The sequence below is a fragment of the Bos mutus genome, chromosome 29, assembly GCF_027580195.1.
Source record: "Bos mutus isolate GX-2022 chromosome 29, NWIPB_WYAK_1.1, whole genome shotgun sequence".
NCBI lineage: Eukaryota > Metazoa > Chordata > Mammalia > Artiodactyla > Bovidae > Bos > Bos mutus.
This window is the reverse complement of record NC_091645.1, coordinates 2,543,823-2,565,400: the sequence shown is the minus strand read 5'-3', so window position 1 is coordinate 2,565,400 and position 21,578 is coordinate 2,543,823.

Below are 21,578 nucleotides of genomic sequence, written 5' to 3'. Positions count from 1 at the left end.
GATAAGAATACACACGCGTGCACATGCACAAACGCATGCCCTCCCCACCAACACACACACAGGAGGCCAAAGGGTAAATACTAGGTCGGGATGCTGGCTCCGCTACCGAGAGCTGGGGATGGGGATCAGGGGCTGAGTAAAATGAGGGCTATTACAATCTATAGCTCAACACATATTAGCTATTTCAATGTTAGCAGATTCAAGCAAATGTTAGCAAATACAAGCAAAAATATGTTTAAAAAAACTAAGAGATAAAAATCAAGACGTGAAGTAATAGCATTAATATGGGGGCTTCCTGGTGGTCCAGTGGTTAAGAATCTGCCCTGCAATGCAGGGGACATGGTTTGACCCCTAGTCAAGGAACTAAGGGAGAAGGCAATGGCACCTCACTCCAGTACTCTTGCCTGGAAAATCCCATGGACGGAGGAGCCTGGTTGGCTGCAGTCCACGGGGTCTCTAAGAGTCAGACACGACTGAGCGACTTTACTTTCACTTTTCACTTTCATGCATTGGAGAAGGAAATGGCAACCCACTTCAGTGTTCTTGCCTGGAGAATCCCAGGGACAGGGGAGCCTGGTGGGCTACTGTCTATGGGGTCGCACAGAGTCAGACACGACTGACTCGACTTAGCAGTAGAAGCAGCAGGGAACTAAGCTCCCACACATGTGTGTGTGTGTGCATATGCCACAGAGCAGCTAAGCCCATGCACTGCAGCTACTGAGCCTGTGCGCCACGTCTAAATAATTCATGCGCTGCAATGACAGACCCTGCATGCCGCAACTAAGACTTGATGCAGGCAAATAAAAAAGTAAAATAGCATTAAGATGAAATAAGAGCTGAGTCCTAGGCTGCATGAACCAAATAGAAAAACAGAAGGAATTAGAAATCCAAGAGATCGTAAGGAAAGGAAGGGAAGACATAGGTGATGACAAAAAGAGAAAAGGATACGTGTCAGTGATGCACGCAGGTTTGCTTTATTGTTCAGAAGGTGTGGGGGGTAAATTTTTAAAAAGCATTGTTTTGTAAGGTTGAACAAATAGCTTACATACATGCATACATGAACAAATAACTTCCATGCATGCATAATTTACAATCCAGTAGCACCCTACTCTAGTACTCTTGCCTGGAGAGTCCCATGGACGGAGGAGCCTGGTAGGCTGCAATCCATGGGGTCGATAAGAGTCGGACACAACTGAGTGACTTCACTTTCACTTCTCACTTTTATGCATTGGAGAAGGAAATGGCAGCCCACTCCAGTGTTCTTGCCTGGAGAATCCGAGACGGGGGAGCCTGGTGGGCTGCTGTCTATGGGGTCGCACAGAGTCGGACACGACTGAAGTGACTTAGCATAGCATAGCAGAGCACCCCTTATACAGGCTAGAGAAACTTGCAAAGGTAGATCAACAGACAGGACTAAGAGTGTTCAAAGCAATGTTGTTTATAAAAATAAATTACTGGAAACAATTCAAATGCCTATTTACAGGAGAATTTGTAATATATATATCCATAGTAATTTGTAATATATATACATAGTAGAATATTATACATCAGGAGAAAGAAATGAACTGCAGCTACATGCATTAACATAAATCTTAAAACTTTGCTACTGAGTGAAGAAAATAAGCTTTATAAACCCCATTTCTGCATAAGCTATAGAAAGTTGCAAGAGAATGTTTCTCCCATCCTAATAACAACAAAAAAAAAGATAATATGTAAAATTATAACTTATCTTGAACCCATCAGGGAGCTGAGGTCACAAGGCAGCCATAAGAACTGAATTTCAAAACCAGACAAGTCTCTTTAAAGAAAGACAAGACATGGAAATTATTTCACCTTTGCAGAGATCAAGAAATATAGGAGATCACTCCAGCAGAGGGTAAGGCATCAGCTAAAATTTTAACAAATTCCTAAAGTCCAAATGTGGCCTAGGATATAAGTTTAGAATAACTAGGAGCCCCAGATCCAGGGTAGTTCTCAGTCACACACCAGCTCTTCTCCATGGTGCCAGTGACGCCCTCAAGAAAGATTAGGGGCGGGACAGGAGACCAGAGAGATCTCCCTTCAGGGGTGTACATGGATGGAGAGCAGCTTCTGCTTGATTCAGGGGCAAATCCATCTCTCATCAAAAACAAAAGCTGCTTTGGGAAGAACAGAAAATCATCTGGTGTCCAGGGTCACTGGAGAAGAGATGGCAGCAAAAGCCATCAGCCTCTTGAGGCAGAGTATGACACTCCCCTTCCTGCCACCAGAAAGCTTCTTCGGGAAGGGTAGGAACAATTGAAAATCTCTGTGTCCGTGCTTTGCACCAACGCAGAGCAGAAGGCTGATACCCTAGGCGGGGGCAGGAATTCTTCTGGATGCCTGCCGCAGATCCAAGGCAGAGCTCTATTGCCACAGGTGGGACTGATGGAAACACCAAGCATGCCCTATCCCCAAGGCCCAGGCACAAGGGCACTGACTAAAACTGAGATGACTGCTTAATCCCATTTTTTCATAGTTATTTCATTTATTTTATCTTAAAAATTTGTATTGATGTATAGATGATTTACAATATCATGTAAGTTTCAGATGTACAGCACAGCTATCCAATTATACACAGACTGTGAAGAAAGTTAAGCGCCGAAGAATTGATACTTTTGAACTGTGGTGTTGGAGAAGACTCTTGAGAGTCCCTTGGACTGCAAGGAGATCCAACCAGTCCATTCTGAAGGAGATCAGCCCTGGGATTTCTTTGGAGGGAATGATGCTAAAGCTGAAACTCCAGTACTTTGGCCACCTCATGTGAAGAGTTGACTCATTGGAAAAGACTCTGATGCTGGGAGGGATTGGGGGCAGGAGGAGAAGGGGACGACAGAGGATGAGATGGCTGGATGGCATCACCGACTCCATGGACGTGAGTTTGAGTGAACTCCAGGAGTTGGTGATGGACAGAGAGGCCTGGCGTGCTTCGATTCATGGGGTCGCAAAGAGTCAGACACGACTGAACGACTGAACTGAACTGAACTGAACTGTATATGTGCTATATATATACATAATGAAGTATTATTCAACCATTAAAAAAGATTGAAATAATTCCATTTGTATCAACATAGATGGACCTAATGATTATGATACTAAGTAAGCCAGACAGAGAAGGACATATCATATGATGTCATAAAGAAATCTCATATGATACCACTTATATGTGGACTCTAAGACAAAAAAGGCACAGGTGAACTTATTTCCAAAACAGACAGGGACTGAGAGACACAGGAAACAAACTTTCAGATACCAAAAGGAAAAGGGGAACAGGTAGAGAAATTTTTTCTTATTCTTAATAGTTTTAAGAGAAACATGTTGTCTAAAGCATAAGTTCAGTTCAGTTCAGTCGCTCAGTCATGTCCGACTCTTTGCAATCCCGTGAACTGCAGCACACCAGGCCTCCCTGCCCATCACCAACTCCCAGAGTTTACCCAAACTCAGGTCCATTGAGTCGGTGATGCCATCCAACCATCTCATCCTCTGTCGGCCCCTTCTCCTCCTGCCCCCAATCCCTCCCAGCATCAGGGTCTTTTCCAATGAGTCAACTCTTCCCATGAGGTGGCCAAAGTGTTGGTAGTAACACTGTATTACAAACTTTATAATATATGAGAAGTAAAACATATGACAATAGTACAAAGGATGGGAGGGAAGAAAGGGAAGAATCCTGTTACAAGGCTCACATAATCTGTATGAAGTGATATAATAAATGTGAAGATAGACTATAGTAAGTTAAAACACATATTTTAAACCTTAGCTGCTGCTTCTGCTGCTAAGTCGAGTCAGTCGTGTCCGACTCTGTGCAACCCCAGAGACGGCAGCCCACCCGGCTCCCCTGTCCCTGGGATTCCCCAGGCAAGAACACTGGAGTGGGTTGCCATTTCCTTCTCCAACGCATGAGAGTGAAAAGTGAAAGTGAAGTCGCTCAGTCGTGTCCAACTCCTAGCGACCCCATGGACTGCAGCGCACCAGGCCCCTCTGTCCATGGGATTTTCCAGGCAAGAGTACTGGAGTGGGGTGCCATTGCCTTCTCCCTTAAACCTTAGAGCTATCACCAAATATTATAAAGGAAATTTAATTAGAAGAAACAAATGGAAGTGAAAGAGAATCTCAAAAATATTCTATTAATCCAAAAGAAGTCAACAAAAGCCAAAAAAGAAACAAAGAACAGATCAGACAAACAGAAAGCAATTATGGTACACTTAAGGCAAATGATACCAATAATTATATAAAATGAAATTGTCTGAATGGCATTATTTCAAAAATCATTTGCAGACTCTTAACTATATGATACCATTTTTACAAGCTTCAAAAATGAGCAAAATTATATAGCAGAAACTAATACAGCATTATAAAGCAATTAAACTAATAAAAATGGGCAAAACTAAACAGTGTGTTTCTTAAAGATGCTTCTAAAAATATCTAACAACATCATGGACTGACAAAGATACAGAGTCTACTTATGTATATAGCTATTAAAAATACGAATGATAAAATTCACTATAGAGATTCCTTCTAGAAGGAGATAAGGAGTACAGAACCCCCAGTAATCTTGTGAAATCCTGGTTCCTGAGTTGGGTGTTGAGTGTACATGGCATTACTATGCTTTGATACATATGCATTAATATGTTTTGTCATGAGTTTTAAATAAAATATTTTCAAAACGATTATATAAGCAACTAAATATAGGAAAGGACCTCAAAGTAAACTAGATGGATTTTCAGAAAACAAAGGGAGAAAGGGCATTTAGAACTATACTGAAGTGAGAGATTCCACAAAAATTTAGTTCAACAATAATATCTTGAAAATATACTCCATGTGCAAGGTGTTGAGCTCTATAGTGGATATAAAATTATAAGTAAGACAGCATTCCTTACTTTGGATAGCTTATAGCATAGTGGAGGTGTTCACTATAGTATCTCTATCTGAACACACTATGCTGTTTAAAATTACCCAACGGTAAGCACACAAAGAGGAAGCCAGTGACGGTATAGAAGAAGCAAGAGTGGCCACGGGTTGGTAACTTTTGATGCTTTCTGATTGGAGTGACGTGTTCGTTGTACTGTTTCCGCATAGCTATAGATGCTTTCTGGAGAAGGGAACAGCAATCCACTCCAGTATTCTTGCCTGGAGAATTCCATGAACTGAGGAGCCTGGCGGGCTACAGTCCACGGGGTCACAGAATCGGACACGATTGAGTGACCGACACACACATAGAGGCTTTAGGGCTTCCCTGTGGCTCAGTGGCCAAGAATCCACTTGCCATGCAGAAGACAAATTTTCAATCCCTGGGTCAGGAAGATCCCCTGGAGAAGGAAATGGCAACCCACTCCAGTATCCTTGCCCGGGAAATCCCAAGGACAGTGGAGACTGGTGGGCTACAGTCTATGGGGTCACAAAGAGTCAGACACGACTTAGAGACCAAACAACAACAACATAGATACTTCAAATGTCTCCTAATAAAAAGCAAATCTATTTTGTTTACAAAAATTATCTAGTTTGGTACTTTAAAAACTACAATGGGAACTGGTGAACTTTCTGGTCAACAGTAAAAAAATTAGGTGCCAGTTTCATGATTCCAAGATTCTTAGCAGGCTAGTGCATTCATGCTCAGTCATGTTGGACTCTTTTCGATCCCATGGACTGAAGCCCACCAGAATCTTCAGTTCATGGGATTCTCCAGGAAAAATACTGGAGTGGGTAGCCATTCCCTTCTCTGGGGGATCTTCCTGATCCAAGTATCAAAACTGTGTCTTCTGTATTGCCTGCATTGGCAGACAGGTTCTTTACCACTGAGCCACCTGGGAAGCCCACTTAACAGGTCAGAACAATGGGCTAAATATGTAAACAGATATAGATACGGGTATGGATGGGCTTCCCTGGGAGCTCAGCTGGTCAAGCATCTGCAATTCAAGAGACCCTGGTTCAATTCCTGGGTTGGAAAGATCCCCTGGAGAAAGGATATGTTACCCACCCTGTATTCTTGGGCTTCCCAGGTGGCTAGGTCAGTAAGGAATCCACCTGCAATGCAGGAAACCTAAGTCCAGTCCCTGGGTTGAGAAGATCCCCTGGAGGAGGGCATGGCAACCCACTCCAGTATTCTTGCCTACAGAATCCCCATGGAGAGGAGCCTGGTGGGCTACCGTTCGTGGGGACGCAAAGAGTCAGACACGACTGAGCAACTAAGTACAGCACAGCACGTGGATATGGATACGGATATACAGATATAGATAAAACAGATGCAAGGAAAAGTAAAAGGCATAAAGATGGGAAAGAAAGACATAAAACTGTCTCTATTTGCAAATGGCATAACTGTATAGAGACGTTATAGAAAACTCAAAGGCCTTTTAAAAAGCTGTTAAAACTAATTAGTGAGTATCATACTTGAAGAATATAATATCAATATAAAAATTTAATGGTACTTCTATATACTAGAAGTAAATAATGAGAAGTTTAAATTTTTTGAAGCACCATTTTCAGTAGTACCAGAAATGAAATATTTGTAAAAAATATCACCAAGTAATTATGTTAAAAGCTATATGTATGTTAAATGTATGTTAAAAACTATAAAATATTAATGAATGAAACCAAGAGGATCTAAATAAATGCAATGATATACTATTTCAAGGATGGAAAGATTCAAAGTTGTTATGTCAGTTCTCTCCAAATTGGTCTACAAAGTTAATGGAGTCCTAATCAAAATTCCAAGAGGATTATTTTTAAAAAATAAACATTCTAAAATTTATATATACAGGCAAAGAAATTAGAATAATCCAAAAGTTTTCGGAAGTTGGAAGTTTCACATTACCTGATTTCCAAGCTTACTATAAAACTACAGAAGTCAAGACAATCTGATGTTGGTGAGAAGAAATACATAGAAATAAATGGAACAAAATAAAGACTCCAGAAACAGGTGCACACATGTACTATCACTTAATTTTTTATGAAGATGCAAAGGTAATTCAATAGAGAAAGGAAAATAAGTTCAACAAATGGTCCCGGGACAATTAGGTAACAGTGGGGAATTCCGTTTTGTTTTTTTTAAATGAACCTCAATCCATACCTCTCACTATACAAAAATTATCTCAAAGTAGATAATAGACCTAAATGTAAAACCTAAAGCTATAAAACTTCTAAAAGAAAATGTATGACAGAAATCAAACCAATATTGTAAACTTATCATCAATCAATTAAAAATAAATACATATTTTTTAAAAAGAATTATAATAAAAGGCAATCAAATAGAAAAAAAAACAAAAATGTAAAAAAAATGCTGTTTTGTTGAGCTAAACAATGATTTCTTAGATACAACACCTAAAGCACAATCCATAAAGAAAATACTCAATAAATTGGACTTCATCAAAATTAAGAACATTTACTCTTTGGAAGCCAATATCAAAATGAGAAGCCTTAGAGAGGGAGAAAATATTTGTAAATCATATTTCTAATAAAGAGTTTGTATCCAGCTTATAAATAGAACTCTCAACATTCAAAAATAGCCAATTTAAAATAGGGAGATATCTGAGTAGACACTTCATATAAGAAGATACAAGTATGGCAACTAAGTACATAAAAAGATGCTCAACATCAATAGTCTCTAGAGAAGTGAAGATTAAGACCACAATAAAATACAACCATTGATATATACCTATTACATGGAACAACAGACTGGTTCCAAATAGGAAAAGGAGTATGTCGAGGCTGTATATTGTCACCCTGCTTATTTAACTTATATGCAGAGTACCTCAGGAGAAAAGCTGGACCAGAGGAAGCACAAGCTGGAATCAAGATTGCAGGGAGAAATATCAATAACCTCACATATGCAGATGACAACACCCTTATGGCAGAAAGTGAAGAGGAACTCAAAAGCCTCTTGATGAAAGTGAAAGTGTAGAGTGAAAAGGTTGGCTTAAAGCTCAACATTCAGAAATGAAGATCATGGCATCCGGTCCCATCACTTCATGGGAAATAGATGGGGAAACAGTGGAAACAGTGTCAGACTTTATTTTTGGGGGCTCCAAAATCATTGCAGATGTTGATTGCAGCCATAAAATTAAAAGACACTTGCTCCTTGGAAGGAAAGTTATGACCAACCTAGATAGCATATTCAAAAGCAGAGACATTACTTTGCCAACAAAGGTCCGTCTAGTCAAGGCTATGGTTTTTCCTGTGGTCATGTATGGATGTGAGAGTTGGACTGTAAAGAAGGCTGAGCGCTGAAGAATTGATGCTTCTGAACTGTGGTGTTGGAGAAGACTCTTGAGAGTCCCTTGGACTGCAAGGAGATCCAACCAGTCCATTCTGAAGGAGATCAGCCCTGGGATTTCTTTGGAGGGAATGATGCTAAAGCTGAAACTCCAGTACTTTGGCCACCTCATGCGAAGAGTTGCCTCACTGGAAAAGACTCTGATGCTGGGAGGGATTAGGGGCGAGAGGAGAAGGGGACAACAGAGGATGAGATGGCTGGATGGCATCACTGACTCGATGGACGTGAGTCTGAGTGAACTCCGGGAGTTGGTAATGGACAGGGAGGCCTGGCGTGCTGCGATTCATGGGGTCGAAAAGAGTCCAACACGACTGAACGACTGATCTAATCTGATCTGATTAGAATCAAATCTAATTTTTTAAAAATATCTGACATCAGGTACTGATGAAGATGCAGAGTAAGTGGTACTCTCAAACATTTCTCAGAGGAATGCAAAATGGTACTTCATGTTTGGGAAACATTTTGACAGTTCCTTACAAAGTTAAACATAGACTTACAATGCAACTTAGAAATTCCACTACCAAATATTAACCCAAGTAAGTAAAAACTTATGTTTTAACAAAAAGATATGCACAGATGTTTAGAACAACTTTATCTGTAAATTGCCAAAATCTAGAAATAGCTCAAGTGTCTCTCAGCTGAGGAATACATAAACTCCCAGTATATCTGTAAAATGGAATACTGCTGCTAAGTCGCTTCAGTCGTGTCCGACTCTGTGCAACCCCAGAGACGGCAGCCCGCCAGGCTCCCCTGTCCCTGGGGTTCTCCAGACCAGAAAACTGGAGTGGGTTGCCATTTCCTTCTCCAATGCATGACAGTGAAAGTGAAGTGGCTCAGTAGTGTCTGACTCTCAGCGACCCCATGGACTGCAGCCTACCAGGCTCCTCCATCCATGGGATTTTCCAGGCAAGAGTACTGGAGTGGGGTGCCAATGGAATACTGCTGCTGCTGCTGCTGCTGCTAAGTCGCTTCAGTCGTGTCCGACTCTGTGTGACCCCAGAGACGGCAGACCACCCGGCTCCCCCGTCCCTGGGATTCTCCAGACCAGAACACTGGAGTGGGTTGCCATTTCCTTCTCCAATGCATGAAAGTGAAAAGTGAAAGTGAAGTCGCTCAGTCGTGTCTGACTCCTAGTGACCCCCTGGACTGCAGCCTACCCGGCTCCTCCGTTCATGGGATTTTCCAGGCAAGAGTACTGGAGTGGGAGTGCCATTGCCTTCTCCAAATGGAATACTACTCAACAGCAAAAAAGAAACAAACACACACGATGCACACAACAATATTATTTAATGTTAAGTGAATTCTACTGTGTGAAAAAAGCTATAATCAAAAGCATACATACTATATGATTTCACTGAAAAGACATTCTTGCAAAGGCAAAATTGTAGGAACTGAAAATAGATCGGTGATTGCAGACGTGAGAATGGGAGAATGGTTGGCTACAAAACTGTAATGGGAAAAATTTTGGAGCAACAAAATTCTTTATCTTGATAATGGTAGTAGTGGCTGCATGGCTGTATAAATTTGTCAAAACTCAAAGAATTGTACAGTGAAGGCAGTAAATTTTACTATATGCAAAATACACTGAAATTTTTTAAATGAAAAATATTTCCCTTCAAAAATATAACATGGGTAACCATGGACTATTTTACTTCATTTACAAAATTCATAAATACAAAATGAGAAAGATATTATTGCATACATGCAGAAGAATGAGAAATAATTATGAATTCAGTATGAATAAACTCCTTGGCATGAAGGACCAAAAGTCAGTACACTCTTAATAGACACACAGAATTCAAAAAAAGGCAGGGGAGACTTCCCTGTGCTCCAGTGGTTAAGAATCCACCTGCCAGTGCAGAGGACATGGGTTTGATCCCTGGTACGGGAAGATCCCACAACACCACGAGGCACCTAAACCAGGCACCACAGCCACTGAGCCCGAGTGCCCTGGAACCCAAGCGCTGCACCAAGAGAAAGCACAACAGTGAGGGGCCGGCACGCCATGCTCAGAGAGCAGCCCCCGCTCCCCACGCACAGCAGTCAGAAGCCAATACAGCCCAAAGTAAAAGCAAATATGCAGATAAGTAAACAAGCCGTTTTTATTTGTTTTTAAGGCAGGGAGCAGTGCCTTGTTTTCTACTGCAGAGGTCATCTGGGGCAGTAATTTGGATCTGGGCCCACAACATAGGAAGGGTAATGACTCATGTATCACCATCTACAAATAGGATCTCCTTTCTTCAGCCAGTGTGAATTCACCATCATTGAAGGGGCTCAGAGAACAGTGAGATCAATTCTGAAGTGAATTAATAAGTCAGAATTTCAGCATTTGTCTTCTCTTCCTAAAACGCTATTGATCAATCACCTGCTCTGGGCCAAGAACTGTATAGCCTGGAAATATGCTAGTAAACAGGTACATGTGTTTCCAGCCTGAGAAAGACCTGGTTAAAGTTATCAAATGAAGTGTTCTTTCCTCCGAAATGCAAAACGTATAGTTGAGAAAGTAGAAATGCAGAGAGCATCCTGACTTATTTTACTTAATTATGTCCAGGAAACTCTCAGGTAGTCATGATCATGAGAAGACAGCCAAATTCTAATTGACTGCCTCTGCTTAGAATTCAGTTCTGTTCTTGTTTTGTTTCTGTATCCTGGATACTAAATCTGGACTTCCTCAGCATGGTTGCTTATTACCTTACCTTAAACCTCTTTCCAATTAGTATCTGAAATGATGTGAGTACAAAGGGCAGAGACAAGTCATTCATCACATACCTCTGTTTTTACTGAGCCTTATGTGCACTCTGTGATTTATAGAACACGAAGCTGATAATGGCCGTGTCCTATAGCTTTGGCATTCAGTGGGGGGGCTTTTTCCACTCTATGAGCCCATTTGTCATATGGTATGTTGATGTATTTTATATATCAAGCCTGGAGAAGGAAATGGCAACCCACTCCAGTATTCTTGCCTGGAAAATTCCATGGACAGCGGAGTCTGGAGGGCCACAGTCCACAGGGTCGCTAAGAGTCAGACACGACTGAGAAACTGAGCACAGCACATATATCAAGCCGTGACTTTGTTGCTGTACATTTGCACACTTTCCTAAAGTAATTCCTTAATCACAAGTGATTCATTCACTCATTTATTAATAATTGCCTCACCTGTACTTACCAAGCAGCCACTGTGTCACTCAACTTGCTAGGTGTTAGAGGTACAAAAATGGTCATTTTTAATTATTTCACTACAGTTTAACTGCATTTGATTTTTACAGCTGTCTCTGACCAAAGGACAACACATTGTTTATTTCGTTCTCAAGGCAACGGTTTTTGTTAGTGTAATTATTACATACACATCTCGCTGTGGGTACACACACCCCCCTAAAATGGCTTGATCCTAAATTTTTCTTCTTAAAAGAAAGAAATTACCTTGGTTTAAAACTCCTTACTTCCTGAAAGTTTCTCGAATTCTCTTAGTCCTGATGATCGCTCCCCGATTGATTCCTCAAGCATATTTTACTGTTTGTCTCTCACTTCATAACGTGTCTCATTGTATTTCTTTGTGCGTACCTTTCAAACGGTTTTATTTTATTTTGTGTCAAGACAACTAAATCAAATAATATAAACATATAATGATGATTTTAAAATCATACAAAATGAGTCCTCATGAAAAGCAACAGTGTTTGATCCTCCTTATCTTACTAGGCAACCCCCCAAACCTTGCCAATGCCTGCTGCTGCTGCTGCTGCTAAGTCACTTCAGTCGTATCCGACTCTGGGAGACACCACGAACGGCAGCCCACCAGGCTCCCCGTCCCTGGGATTCTCCAGGCAAGAACACTGGAGGGGGTTGCCACTTCCTTCTCCAATGCATGAAAGCGAAAAGTGAAAGTGAAGTCGCTCAGTCGTGTCAGACTCTTATCGACCCCATGGACTGCAGCCTACCACGCTCCTCCATCCATGGGATTTTCCCAATGCCTAAAGGTAACCATTTTTCAGGACTTGTATACTAGTACTTCTAGATATTAGCTATCATATTTTTTGAGTTATAAGCTTAGAATATTGTATGTTAGTTCCTGCCATGAGAGAATAAATTTCAACTTACTTACCTTGTTTTCCATATTCTTACTCTCTCCCAGTTTTTTTATTTTTGCTAATCTTTTTTCATCAACTTTGGGAAGTACACCTTGACTCTCCGTTATGTGCAGTGAAAATAATGCGTTCCTGGCATCGGAGTCAGTTCTAATGAGGTGGATGAACCTAGAGCCTATTATACAGAGTGAAGTAAGTCAGAAAGAGAAAAACAAATATGCATTAACCCCTGTACGTGGAATCTAGAACAATGGTACTGATGACCCTCTTTGCAGACTGAGACGCAGAGGTAGAGGACAGACTTACGGACACGGTAGGGAGGGGGCAGGGAAGGTGAGTGGAGAGAGCGCCGGGACTCCTCTTCACGGCCCCAGAGCCCATGGAGACCTGCTGCGTGCCTCGGGGACTCCGACTGGGACTCTGAACCAGCCTAAATGGGTGGGAAAGAGTGGGAGGTGGGGGAAGTCGCAGGGAGGTTCCAGAGGGAAGGCACACGTACACCTACGGCTGATTCCTATCCATACATGGTGGAAATGAAACCAAGATCGTAAAGCATTTATTCTTTAGCTAAAAATAAATACATTTTTACAAATATTAATGTTCCTACCTTTGATTCTGCTGGATCATGGAAAAAGCAACAGAGTTCCAGAAAAGCATCTATTTCTGCTTTATTGACTATGCCAAAGCCTTTGACTGTGTGGATCACAATAAACTGTGGAAAATTCTGAAAGAGATGGGAATACCAGACCACCTGACCTGCCTCTTGAGAAATTTGTATGCAGGTCAGGAAGCAACAGTTAGAACTGGACATGGAACAACAGACTGGTTCCAAATAGGAAAAAGAGTACGTCAAGGCTGTACATTGTCACCCTGCTTATTTAACTTATATGCAGAGTACATCATGAGAAACGCTGGACTGGAAGAAACACAAGCTGAAATCAAGATTGCCAGGAGAAATCTCAATAACCTCAGATATGCAGATGATACCACCCTTATGGCAGAAAGTGAAGAGGAACTAAAAACCCTCTTGATGAAAGTGAAAGTGGAGAGTGAAAAAGTTGGCTTAAAGCTCAACATTCAGAAAACGAAGATCATGGCATCCGGTCCCATCACTTCATGGGAAATAGATGGGGAAACAGTGGAAACAGTGTCAGACCTTATTTTTGGGGGCTCCAAAATCACTGCAGATGGTGACTGCAGCCATGAAATTAAAAGACGCTTACTCCTTGGAAGGAAAGTTATGACCAACCTAGATAGCATATTCAAAAGCAGAGACATTACTTTGCCAACAAAGATTCGTCTAGTCAAGGCTATGGTTTTTCCTGTGGTCATGTATGGATGTGAGAGTTGGACTGTGAAGAAAGCTGAGTGCTGAAGAATTGATGCTTTTGAACTGTGGTGTTGGAGAAGACTCTTGAGAGTCCCTTGGACTGCAAGGAGATCCAACCAGTCCATTCTGAAGGAGATCAGCCCTGGGTATTCTTTGGAAGGAATGATGCTAAAGCTGAAACTCCAGTACTTTGGCCACCTCATGGGAAGAGTTGACTCATTGGAAAAGACTCTGATGCTGGGAGGGATTGGGGGCAGGAGGAGAAGGGGACGGCAGAGGATGAGATGGCTGGATGGCATCACCGACTCGACGAACATGAGTCTGAGTGAACTCCGGGAGTTGGTGATGGACAGGAAGGCCTGGTGTGCTGTGATTCACGGGGTTGCAAAGAGTCGGACACGACTGAGCGACTAAACTGAACTGAACTGAACCTTTGATTCCACCTCACCTCCCTTCTGAGGAGAATGCTTCCACTATCCAGATCAAGTTGATGCACTCATGTTTACCCCATATGTTTTTAATTCATCTAATACCTTTTATTTCCTTCACGTTCGGACCATGACTTTCAACACAACCCTCTATTTAATTTTCCCATAAGTTTCTAATTGCCTGTCATTTTTCTTCTTGACAAAATAGTTCATAGTTTCACTAATATTGCCAATTTTCAGCTCCTTGATTATTCCCTCTGCGGCTTATAATCCACTACATTTTTTTCATGAGGACTTTCTTCATGGAAACTTCTATCTTTGCCATTTACAACTTTTCTTTTTAGACCTCTGCACAAATTATCATTACAGGGTAAGTTTTAATCATACCCTGGTTTAGTCCCACAATATTTTGAATTCTTTATCTTCTTTCTTGGTTTTCACCTAAGTTTCCCTAGAGTCTCACTCTCTGCAAAGGGTGCATGGAGATGTGATAGGAAAAACTGATCACATGTATGAGTATATGAAATGTTTTTATTTTGCCCTCAAAATAGCTTGGCTGGGAACAGAATTCCAGATTTAAAATAGTTTTCCCTCAGAATAATATTTAAGGCATCTTTCTGCTGTCATCTCTCAGCCAGTGTTGTTGAGAATTTTGGCTAATTTGTCTCTCATTCTTTTGTAGATACCTACCATAGGTTTTTTCCTTTCTGAAGCTTTCAAGTCCTTCTCTGTTTCCTTGATATTTTGAAATTTCATGACAATTGACCTAAGCTTATCAGTCAGGATTCTCATAAGAACAGATGACCGTTGTGTGTAACCTGAGGAGTTCTCCTGTACAAAGAAGAGACCAAAGAAAGAGGCTCACCACTCCAGACTGGTAGGTGGTAGGTTTAATAAGCAAGGGAACTCACATACAAGGCTCATCCTGGGCGGCCAAAAGATGCATAGACTTCCCCTCCCACCCACTGGAGTCTTACACGTTTATTTAGTGTCCTTACCCTGGTTCAGTCACATAGACTGTCTCAACAACATGTTGCTCCCTCAAGTCTGTGCCTTGTCTTGAAATGAGTCCAGAGATGTGGATGGGGGGCGGGAAACATACACTCCAAGGACCGGGAAGGGTAAAGAGCCTTAGGTTGCCTGGGCCCAGGTCTCCGGTGACTTTGCAGCCATGCCTTCTCAGTGACCTCCTCCAGCAACGGCCCATTCAAGTTAATAAAGAAGTATTGAGGAGGAGTAGTCTGGAGGATGGGCTTCCCAGGCAGTGCTAGTGGTAAAGAACCCGCCTGCCAGTGCAGGAGACATAAGAGACTATGGGTCAGGAAGATCCCCTGGAGGAGAGCATGCAATCCACTCCAGGATTCTTGCCTGGAGAATCCCATGGACAGAGAAGCCTGGCAGGCTGCAGTCCATGTGATTGCACAGAGTCGGACAGGACTGAAGCAGCTTGGCAAGCATGCACACAGCCTGGAGAATATTTACGACAGTATTGGATAAGGGAGATGCGGGAGAGTCACAGAGGATGCTGTCGTGACTTAGGATCATTACAGAGCTGCTACCGCTCCTGAGCTCAATGGGACAAGGAAGGACAGGAAGGCCAGGGAATCCCAGAAAAGCATCCTGACGGCAGGCTGGTCGAGGGACAGAATCAGCCTGAAGAGACTCCACACAGAGGCAGCCTCAGATAAACACCCCAAGCTTACCTTCTTCCCCTCTGCATCTCTCACTAGGACTCCCACTGGCCAAACCCACCCACGAGCCAAGGGCTGGGGACCAGATGGTGTTATCCATCATGTTAGAAAGTGGTGAATAGTGGAGAGTGAATATAGAGAGACGAACAGGTAGTCAGCACATCATTATGGTGCTTTTCTTTTTCCTTCCTCTGTACTGATGGGCTTTCAATCAAAAGTCTTGCCCTAACTCGGCTCTAAGTTTACTTCTATTGTTTCTTTACAACTTCCTCCTCTCCTCATTTCCCCCCTTACTTTCTGAACTCAACTTTCTTCTTCTGTAGCGCTTCACTTTTTGTTATCTTCACCAAATCATAAACTTCTTGAGGTCAGAGAATCCACAGATTATTTACTTTTTGTCCCTTACAGTACCTGGCACAGCGGCCTGAACATGAATGGTGTTAAGAAAATGAGTTCTAAATTAAGTATAAAAAATGTTCACCTTAAGTGTTGGTTGCTATACAATGTTTGAATCATGAGAACTTAGATGAGAAAGGCTTTCCATAGCCTTTGCATTTCTTTAACTGTGGCTGCAGTTATGCTTTGATATCCACCTTGACATAGAAAAGAACCCCGAGGGGTTTGTTACATTTCTGAATTAGGATGAGGAATGAATGTATATTCTATTTTGACTTAAAATGTAAAAAACATAAAAACATTTAGCTCTTTAATAAAGAAGAGTTAAATAGCAATCACCAACAAATCATTGAATTTAGATAGGAAATGGCAACCTACTCCAGCACTCTAGCCTGGAAAATTCCAAGCACAGAGGAGCCCAGGCTACAGTCCATGGGGTCTCAAAAGAGATGGACACGACTAAGCAGATATGCAGATGCCACCACCCTTACGGCAGGAAGTGAAGAGGAACTAAAAAGCCTCTTGATGAAAGTGAAAGAGGAGAGAGAAAAAGTTGGCTTAAAGCTCAACATTCAGAAAACGAAGATCATGGCATCTGGTCCCATCACTTCATGGGAAATAGATGGGCAAACAGTGGAAACAGTGTCAGACTTTATTTTTGGGGGCTCCAAAATCACTGCAGATGGTGACTGTAGCCATGAAGTTAAAAGATGCTTGCTTACTCCTTGGAAGGAAAGTTATGACCAACCTAGATAGTATATTGAAAAGCAGAGATATTACTTTGTCAACACAGGTCCGTCTAGTCAAGGTTATGGTTTTTCCTGTGGTCATGTATGGATGTGAGAGTTGGACTGTGAAGAAAGCTGAACACTGAAGAATTGATGCTTTTGAACTGTGGTGTTGGAGAAGACTCTTGAGAGTCCCTTGGACAGCAAGAAGATGCAACTAAAGGAGATCAGTCCTGGGTGTTCATTGGAAGGACTGATGCTGAAGCTGAAACTCCAATACTTTGGCCACCTCATGTGAAGAGTTGACTCACTGGAAGACAGTGATGCGTGGAGGGACTGGGGGCAGGATGAGAAGGGGACGACAGAGGATGAGATGGCTGGATGGCATCACTGACTCGATGGACGTGAGTTTGAGTAGACTCCATGAGTTGGTGATGGACAGGGAGGCCTGGCGTGCTGTGATTCATGGGATCACAGAGAGTTGGACACGACTGAGTGACTGAACTGAACTGAACTGAGCAGAGAAAGCATAACAGTACCATAACCCTTGAATTTCTTGCTTTTCATTTACCTTTTAATTGGGGTATTTGCTTTACAATGCTGTTAGTTTCTGCTGTACAACAGTGTGAAGCAGATACATATATAAACTCTAAGTGTGTGTCCCCTCCCTCTGGAAGTCCCCTCCCATTGCCCTGTCCCACCCGCTACATCATCACACAGCACCGAGCTGACAAATTTGTTAAAAGAATTTTCTGGGATTCTGCATTACAATTTGAGGTAACATGATGATATTAATGGGTAGAGTCCTTTACGGTTACTTCTGTTAAAATCTTCATTTTTTTTTTACACCAAGAGATGTTTAGACAACAAAATGAGATATGAGAGAAAATGCCTCAGAACTCTGACAGCTTTTCCACACACTTTCTCTACTTTTCTCCCTCAAAAGCAGGTGTTTATTCAAGGACTACAAAACTGGACTTCAAAACCTTTTTAGTAAACCTTGCCTAGATAGCTTGGTACCTCACTCTATTATAGAAGAGTGTTTGTATAATAGGGAAGAACAAGCCTGAGTCCATATTGGATATGTTTCCTTTAATTTAACCTCTATAGTCGATTGCTTTTGCTAAAGGTGAGAATGTTGCCTATATCCTGAAATATACAGGATAGCCCATTCTGAAGGCTCTGACCATTAAAGGTATAGCACTTATCCCATTCATACAGAGATAAAAAATTGCAGAACAGAGAATAACATTTGTCTCATTGGAGGTTTACAGGAACCTGAACACTGTGACCTGACCCTGATGAACAGATGCAAGAACAGAGGATTCTGACACCGAGAAGTTTGAAACAACCAATCATATCCTATCTTCTTTTAGTAAAAGACGCCTAAATTCTAATTCAAGGAGATTTGTTCTTTGGGACCCTACTCCATCATTTTCTTGGTCTGCTGACTTCCCAAATAAAGCTGCTATTTCATGCTCCAACAGCTCATCTCTCAATTTGTTGGACTGTCATCTGACAGACAGTCTGGGCTTGGACTCTGTAACACTCACACCTACTGATCTGGGGCCCCGGCTCAAACTGAGGCAGGAATGGTCCATTTGAAACATCCTCTAACGCATGGTAGTGACTCAGTAAGTGACAGCCTTGCAGCAATGTGTGCAGAAGAAAATTCCAACACAAGATAAGCAGACATTATGGAATAAAGTGACAAAAAGATCAAACTCTAGTAATGCTTAGAAAACAAGGGTTTTAACAAGTCCTTATTGAGAAAAATTTGAGATAAAAGAATGACAACACAGACCTCAGTAAATAAAATAATAATAGTTACTAGTTATTAAGGGTTTACTCTTTGCCAAGCACAGTGAGAAACACTTTATAAACAAGATCTCCTTTGATCCTCAAGTAACCTTATGAATTACATATTACTGTCCATACAATTCATATAAGGAAACCCAGTCTGAGACAAGCCAAGCAACTCGTCCAGGAACATAGCTCTGTGATATTATGTGTATTTTCCTGAACACTTGTATATTTATTTTTATATATTGGATGTCTTCCTGAAGTCCCCCATAAAAAAACATTTTAAGATATTGTTTGAGGGAAGACTTTGAATCTGTGGGACCCAAATAGCAATCACAACCAATGTTCTAGAGCCCAGAGCAGACAGATCAGCTTAGAAGTACCAGTAACCACAGAGTAACCAAATCTGTTGCTGCTGCTGCTAAGTCACTTCAGTCGTGTCTGACTCTGTGTGACCCTATAGACGGCAGCCCACCAGGCTCCCCCGTCCCTTGGATTCTCCAGGCAAGAACACTGGAGTGGGTTGCCACTTCCTTCTCCAATGCATGAAAGGGAAAAGTGAAAGTGAAGTCACGCAGACGTCTCTGACCCTCAGCAACCCCATGGACTGCAGCCCACCAGGCTCCTCCATCCATGGGATTTTCCAGGCACGAGTACTGGAGTGGGGTGCCGTTGCCTTCTCCAAATCTAGTCTGTTCATATTTGTGGTATTACTCTGTAGAAGGGCTTTTATTTTTAGAAAAGAAACTGAAAGTATCCTTGCAATTTATTCAAAGTTCTTATAACTCAGATCATCTTAGATATAACTTCAATATAAGCTAAATCACTTTTAAGGAGTTTTTCCCTTTTTATGACACTATGTAACTCTTTTACGGTTTAAGCAAAAGCCAACTTTATTAAGTAGGAAAAATTACATGCAAGAAACTTATAAGCTGCCAATCACTGTATGCCAATAACAAGCTGGTTCTTACAGAATTTCATAACACAGTATATTTCTGATGATTCTTTGTGATTTGACAGAAACTTTCAAACTTTTTTCTTCTTTCTTCTCTCTAGTAGTTTTCTACGCTCTTTTGCTTCTTGTATATCTTATTGCCTTTAAGATGTATCCTTTAATTTGCTCTCTGAGACTCTAAGTTTACTTTATATGTTAGTCATCAGAAAAGAAAACAGGTAGAGAGATTAACCTCATCTTGCCAAAATTTGAAGTAGCAAATATGCTTAAATTAAAAACAAACACCGTGAGTCCTTGACCCTCCACTGCCAATGATCGCAGCCCCTGAAGTGTGATCCTACCCCGCTTTCTCTGAATTCTGAACGGCTCCTTCCACATAGCTCCTCGAACCCCTCTGTCACATCGCTTCCACATCCCGTCAGTGCTAACCCCAGAGGACACGTCAGTTAACTCCGCCTCCTTCCAGCCTTGCCCCAGACCACAGCTCTCCCCAGCCTCCAGAGTGATCCCTTCACTTACGTTCTTGCTCCTCTCCCATTCTCCAAAGGACAGCCACAGAGAGCTTTCAAGATGTAAACTGCATTCCATCTAATCTCTACTAAAATGCTTCAAACAGAAGGGGAAAAATGAAGATGAAGAAGAGGAATATGCACTATTAAAATATGTTTTTATAAAGGCTTTTTAATGTTATGAAAGAACACTTGTGAACATTTACATCCATATGTATAATGCAAGTTAGACATATGGTTTACTCTTAACTATGTGAAACAATATTCAACAAAAAAAGACTAGAAGGAAATAAATCAAAACATTGAGTATTAAAAAAAAAAAACCTTCAAAGACTTCCCATAATACTCAGAATAAATAAAATTTAATCTTCTTAAAATGGTCTGCAACCCTACATGGTCTTGTCTCTGCTATTCCTTCCGAACATGTGCTGAACTTTCCACTCAGCTTTCAGGCCAATTTCTAAGTAGTTGTGTGTTTGCTACAATGTCTCTCTCCTCCACTAGACTGTGAGTTGCAGGAAGGGGGATCATGGGACTTTTATGCCTCATTCATGATTTGCCTGCATCAAAAGACTGGCACATAGGTCCTCCATAAATTTTTTGCTAAATGAATAAATGAACTTCAGTTACTATAATAAGTAGGAAACATTCTATATTATATACAGCCAGTGAAATGGAAATTGCAAACCCAATAGGTAAATGTATACAATACATTATGTATGTAAGTCAAGCAAAATAGGAAATGTTATGTAAATTACAGTTGTATATTACATTTACAATGTGATTAACATAATGTTTACAATATATATACCTTTAGGTACACAGAACGCTTACAGTGCAATTGAGTCCATTAGAACATAGAATTCTCTTGCATATTTTTAAAGCCAATCCTGATTGTAAAGAGAGGAAGATCTATTTTAAAAGTTCTAAGCAGGGTCCGCCTTCTAAGATGAAAGGAAAGTTTGCCTTTGGAGCAGATGATTCATTTGTCCATAAAGGAATGTTTTGGTGGAGATTTTAGTTACACAGAGTGAAGCAAAAATCCTTCTGTGAAATGGGAAGATGTGTGGAGGTTAACTGCTCTGTGTAATAATGATCTGGTCGTTAATGCAAGTAGAGACGTATGTATCTCTGTAGATTTTATTTCCTTTTTTAATAACATCCTGAGCCTCCCATCCCCTCTCCTCCATCGGGTAGCTGTGGAAGAGAGGGTCTTTCAAAGAAGCTGGAGTTTAACCTCTGTGTAGAAGCATGGGTTAGGGAATAATGCACTGAAGCCAGCTCATGGTGGCTCCAAAAACCCACTTGCTAAATTCTCAGGAATCTTGTGAGATCATTGTTAAAAGCAGCCATTATTGAAAATTCATGATAT